We start from the raw sequence: 6,000 nt of genomic DNA on the forward strand, positions 1-6,000 counted from the left end.
GAAAACCTGATGAGCATGACTTTCCCTACGTTCGGTCAAATGGAGTTTTTGTTATTTTTGCATTTCCATGAAGTTGTTTTTTACGTTGGTTGCGGGGGTTTTGTGGTGTTTTGTTTTGGGGTTTTTGTTTTGTTTTAACTAAGATCAATGTCAAATGGCCTTGCAAACATTGACACGTGTAAGAAAATACATGACCCCCCAAAAAACCAACCAGCTGAAAAAGCCCTTACAACTAAACAGAAGAAATGACATGCCACGTCAGGTAGCAACACAAATCACTATTTGGACATCGCAGTAGTACAAAATTCGTATTTTAGCCTACTTCTGAGGTCAGCAGCTTTCTGCAGGCTTTGTTTTTAAAACTGAAGCACTGGATATCTGGAAGGAATATATGGGTCCTAGGTCACCTGCTAAGGGGAATGATATTAAAGCCAAGACCAACCACACACTGAGGGGACTGCAGATACTCTCTTTGCAATAAGCTCTCCACATCTGAGATGGCTGGTGATGGTGAGAACCCCATCCTGTCACATCTCCCACTCCAGGCTGGGTCGAGCCAGTGTACGTTGGTCCCAGCACTGAGGCAACACGGTCCCAAGAGCTGCTGCAATTCTGCCTGAGCATTTTCACATGGCTTAGTCCTCCTGTTTAAAAGTTTCCTTTTTGCTGCATGACTATCATCAGGTTTTACAGATTGTGAAGATACATTTAACGAGTGAGTGTTTAAGTGGATTTTCTTTCTGAGCTGCTGCATTCAGCATGGGCTCAGTGAGAGCTACCTTGCTGCCAGTAGGCATGACTCCCACCAAAATAAAGGTCACCACAAGGCAAAAGCAACTGTCAAGCAAGGAAACATGGCATGACCAAACTTCCTGAACAGAGATGATCTTTTTGCTCTCTTTGTACAAGGGGAACCTTTCAACAAGGCAGGACACTAGGCGCTTAAGTACCTCCAAATGACAGCAAGGGCCTTTTACACCATGCTTGTACAAACCAATACAGTAGTCTGCAAGATACAAATTTCCCGCACACACACCCCCCACCCACACAAAAAACCCTGAGCTGTGTGCTTATGCCACCTGCTACAAGGCATGCCCATGGCAGGGGGGTTGGAACTAGATGACCTTTAAGGTCTCTTTCAACCCAAACCATTCCATGAACCTACACCTCCCTCAGCAAGCGCCTCGCACACCCACCAACCAGCCTCTGGCACGAGGCAGCTTGCAGGCTGACACCCCGCACCATTCTTCGTAGAGTACACACCAAGTCTGTGTCTGTTGGGCCAGCTTTCCAGCAGCTAATGCCGGTCAGATGTGTCAAACCAAAGCTACATTTTCTTTCAAGGTGGCTCAGAATTTACCTACATGCCCAAACAGCAACTGGCTGGCAAAGCAAGCTGCATTCAGAGCAAGGCCAATGCAAATAATTGGGTTTTTTTCAGCTAAAAAGGGGAAAGAGTGTTTCCCTCCTCAACTCCACCCAGAACAAACCGAACACAAAAGCCTTCTGTTCTGTCTTCGAAGCAAAATCCCCTGGCATTTCAGTTTGTTTGATAATACGCTGTTAACTGAGGTTAAACCCATGGAAATATGTTGATTTGGAACACAAGGACCCAAGCATGCGTCTATCACCATTTCTGTGGTTGCACATGCACAGAAACATCTCTTCTGCTCCATTTTCTGTACCTACTAATTGTAGAGAGAAGAAAAAATGAAACAAAGATATGAGGCAATTCCCATTAAGATGCTCTCAGTACACTCTTTCACCTGGCAGTCAGGACATCACAGCTGAAGTTAAGAAGGTGGGGCTAAATCCTGTGGCTCTAGCCCTGACCCTTTGAAGTGTTAAGAAACAAAGGAAATAGAGTTTCCCTAGCTGGAAAAGCCTTTAGATGAAATTATCCAAACAACTTTTTAATTCCATTTTTAATAGTCATAGCATTGGATTGCACTGGTGGGAAGGTCGGGGAGTAGCACTTTGCAGCTCCAAATCTGCAAGTTACAATTAAGAGGCTTTCAAGCAGTCCAGTTCAGCTTCCACTGCCAGAAAACTTTTGTCAGCAGCTGTGAGCACGGCTTCTAGTTGTAAGAGCTTAATGCCTGGTGGGTTAAAAGTGCTAGCTAGGGAATCTGAACATGCCAGGGGCCTGGCAAAGTATACAGACTCTCCTCCCCAGGGGGAAAGTTATGTGCTTGCTTAGGAGATAATGGAAAAAGAAAATTTGAGAGCAGCTGTTTCTGCTTGCGGATTCATCTGCTGCACCACATAGAGCTTTGACGCCCATTCTAAGACACACAACATGGGTGTCTGGTTTGCTGATAAAGGAAATGATCACAAAAGGCTGGATGCTCACACACTTGCAGGTTTGGGCTTCACTCAAATGAAAATTTAGCTTATTGTGTCACCAAACTGCTATTGGGGTGTGATTCAACAGTAGGTGAACTCAGGTGTTTTAACGCAGTCAGTTTTCTGATGTGTTTATGGGCCTCTGGTAATACCCTGGAAATATTAATGCCATGTTGGACAGACTGGGACACAGAGCTTGAAAAGAATTCAGACATCTGTGAACAGACCTTGTACATGCATCAAGAAGTCATCCTACATTTCTACCAAATGCTTTGAAAGCACTTTAAAAGCTTCATCACTAAAAAATACCATTTTTATCCATAAGATATGTTTAAGCCAATTGTTCTACAAGCAGCAGGACAAAGGAAACTTGCTTTCCAATGGACTACTCATTCTACAGCTGGATTTTTTTGGTGTTCCAAAAAAATCCAGAAAATGGTAGAAGTGTTCCAGGAAGGCCAGACAATTCTTGTGTGCATTTCCCTCCCTCATTTTGCTTCCAAGCTCCACATCAACTTTCTGGTCTCTTTATTCCTTTGCCATCATTAGAGGCACTAGCAAGCATCTCTCCTGCATCTGACTTATCACCTTTTCATGGAAGTCCCATGTACCTGGCCAGATGGCAAGATTACCTGCACTATGAGCTCTCCATGTGGTTTCCATCTGAAGCTTCTTTGTGGACTTTGTTTGTGGAGCTGGTGCAGAATTAGCTGCGCCATCTGGCAGTGTGTAATCAAGTTTGGAAGCAAAATAGCTAGCATCTGCAGATAGCAAGCAGCCTCATAGCCAGCCAAGCTGTGGTGTCATCAGCAGAAGTCTGCCGTTTCCAGATCCAGGCTCGGTGATTTTGCAATGTCGGCTGAGGAAGCACTTGTTTTTATGATGACTGGGGACTGTGCTGCTGTTCAGGTTGACTAATGGTCGCAAAATGGCAACCCTTCTCACTTCCCACTCATCCTAGGCAATAGGTGACAGCTCCACTGGCATGTCCTCCAGCTATAACAAGTTACCCCGTGGCTAACAGAGCAAACGCATCTCATCGGTGCATCTCCTTTTCTGCCAGCCGCAGCACCTATTTAGATGTACAAACAATTCTGCATGACTCAGCTGGCCGATGAAGGCATCTACTGCCGAGGAAAGGAACAGCATGCTGGCATCTGCTGCCTACACCATCGCTCTTACCACTCACCACCGCCTCACACAGCCCAGCCTACAGAAGTGACAACTTCTGAGAATTTAGATCAATTCTCATCTGCTCTAGGGTATAAGAAACTGATCTCCTGTAGGACTTAATTTTTAAAGGGTTCTCTTACATAGGCTTTGAAAGGTTCCTCCACACCGGGGAGCTCGGAGCCAAGCCACACACCAGGGCTGTTTCTGTCAACACCTCACTTCTGCTCAGTGTCTTATTCTTTCTGACTGGTCTCCTCAGTGTCTCATCCTCTGCTCACACTGTAGCTCAAAGTTGCTTGAGACTGAGACCTTCTGGAGCCTGGTGTTTGCAAAGCACACGCATCATCATGAACTTTGGTGAACGACAGTTAGTCACAGCTTTTAACCTGAGCAGTTCTTCCCTCCTCCTCAGAGCCCACACATCTGCCACAACACTCAGCAACTCTTGATATCTGATGAGCAATGTACCCCTAAAACAACACAGCAACACCTTGCTTCTGTATCGACGTTCTCTGACGTGGAAACTGTGCTATGCATAAAATGAGTCCCAAAACACCTCTGGCAGTGCATTGGATGTATAAGGGAGGCAAGGGCAGAAAGGTCAAGTATGAGCAGTACTATCACCCAAATGCATTTTGGAAACCTTTGGGAACAGAAGGAAGTTACAGGACATGTAGCTGAGTTCATTCATTGCCATGCTCTATGGAGAGGACAGATAGGGTGTTTACTACTAACCAGCAAAACACTCCCCCAGAATGGTGCTAGTTCATTCCCTGGATGGTTCCACAGACAAAGCATGGAAAGTTCTTACCAAATGTCTCTCCCACACAACACAGTTTGGCAGAGAGATTAGCAGCATAGTGTACTGCACCTTTTTAATCTCATGTAAAAATTTTGACGGCTAGCTAAACCACTCTCCTTAATCAGCAGCAAGCCATTAGAACCGCTCCTCAGCAAGTACATGCTGGAACACCACACTATGCTCGGGAAGCTTTTTGACCCACCTACAGGAACTGTATTATAGCAGCACTAACCTATAATTAAGGTTGCGTCAAAGTTTCCATTCTGTAATGCTGCCCTGAAAGGAGAGAGTATCCAGAGCTGAAGGTACCTAGAAAACTCATGGTTACTCATCAGATTGCTTGGGGGTTTTATTTAGCAATTTTTAAAATATATTTTTTTAATAATCTAAATTGTTTTGTATATCTGAGACTTCAGACTGAATACTTAGTTGTGACACACCCAAATAAATTCAAGACCTTACTGGGAGGTACAACAGCCCCATGTCCCTTCTCGAAGATTTCCTACAGCATAAACTGCAGTATTTTCATGAGCCTGAAGTTTTTCATCTCATCTTTCCTCAAGAGATCTGAGGCAGTAGAAGTCTTCACTTACACTAGTAGCCATCCAGAATAATTAGGTTACCTTTTCCCTGCTTATTGTGAGCACACTGCTTCTCAATGCACTTCCTCATGGTGTAGTAACACCATCCTTCAGGTGATGAGCTCAGCTATATAGTATAGAACACATGTGCATGTGCACCTGCTATCAGACTGAATTGTGTATTCTCCTTAAAGCATTAAAAAAAAAACTTCCCAGAAAATGCCTAAATTCTTAGCTTTAAAAATAATCTAAGAAATTATATTCGCTCATGGTTTAAAAATAATACCATAGTTGTCCTTGGTTGAACCTTGAAACACAGAGATCCTGATCAGCAGCACCATGACTGATAAGGCCATTAGACCTGTCCCCTTGGTTCAAGTTCAAGTGGTGAAGGAAGGCCAGTGAATTACAGATGAGCAACTGGAGCATAAGAAAATAGAGGCTTACTCTCTGTGAACCTCAAAAATCAGGAAAGGGTAGGGAGTTGAGAGGTACCTGGTGATGCATGACCAACCCGGCATGTGTTCTGGGGGAGGAAGGTGAAGTGCTGGGGCACAGGTCCAGCTGCTGGATCAGAGCTATTATTACAAACAGGATCAGTATGACAGTTCCTACAGCAGTACATTATATTGCCAGTGGGTATGAAGAACCTGGAAGACTCCTGCGTCCACTGTGAGGAGGCATGTGTGAAGGCACAGAGTGGTGGGAGAAGAAACGTGAGCCGAGCTTGCTTTAGTGCCTATGTCAAACTCCCCCTGTTTTGGTTCTTTCCTATATGCAGACTCCTCACCTCCACCTGCGGAATCTTTTGCCTCTCCTTTTCCTAATGAATTCATACAGGCCTGGCATAAGCCAAGGAGGCAGCGCAGGCATCCAGCTGCCTCGCGCTCCAAGCTGTGAGGTGACCCTCTCATGACCAAGAACAAGCGCAGTTTCTGCTGGCCATCCCAGTTAGGACAATGGCAGAGTGAGAGTGTAGCAGAAGCCAATGTGTGACCTGAGACCCTTGACACTTGGCCACCCTGCTGAGCAGCCCGGTCAGTGGAAATGATGGTGGCGGAGTCCCAGGTGTGGTCTGGTGAGGCCATCTTCTCACCT

This window comes from Falco cherrug, chromosome 2, assembly GCF_023634085.1.
Source record: "Falco cherrug isolate bFalChe1 chromosome 2, bFalChe1.pri, whole genome shotgun sequence".
In the NCBI taxonomy this organism is placed as follows: Eukaryota; Metazoa; Chordata; class Aves; order Falconiformes; family Falconidae; genus Falco; species Falco cherrug.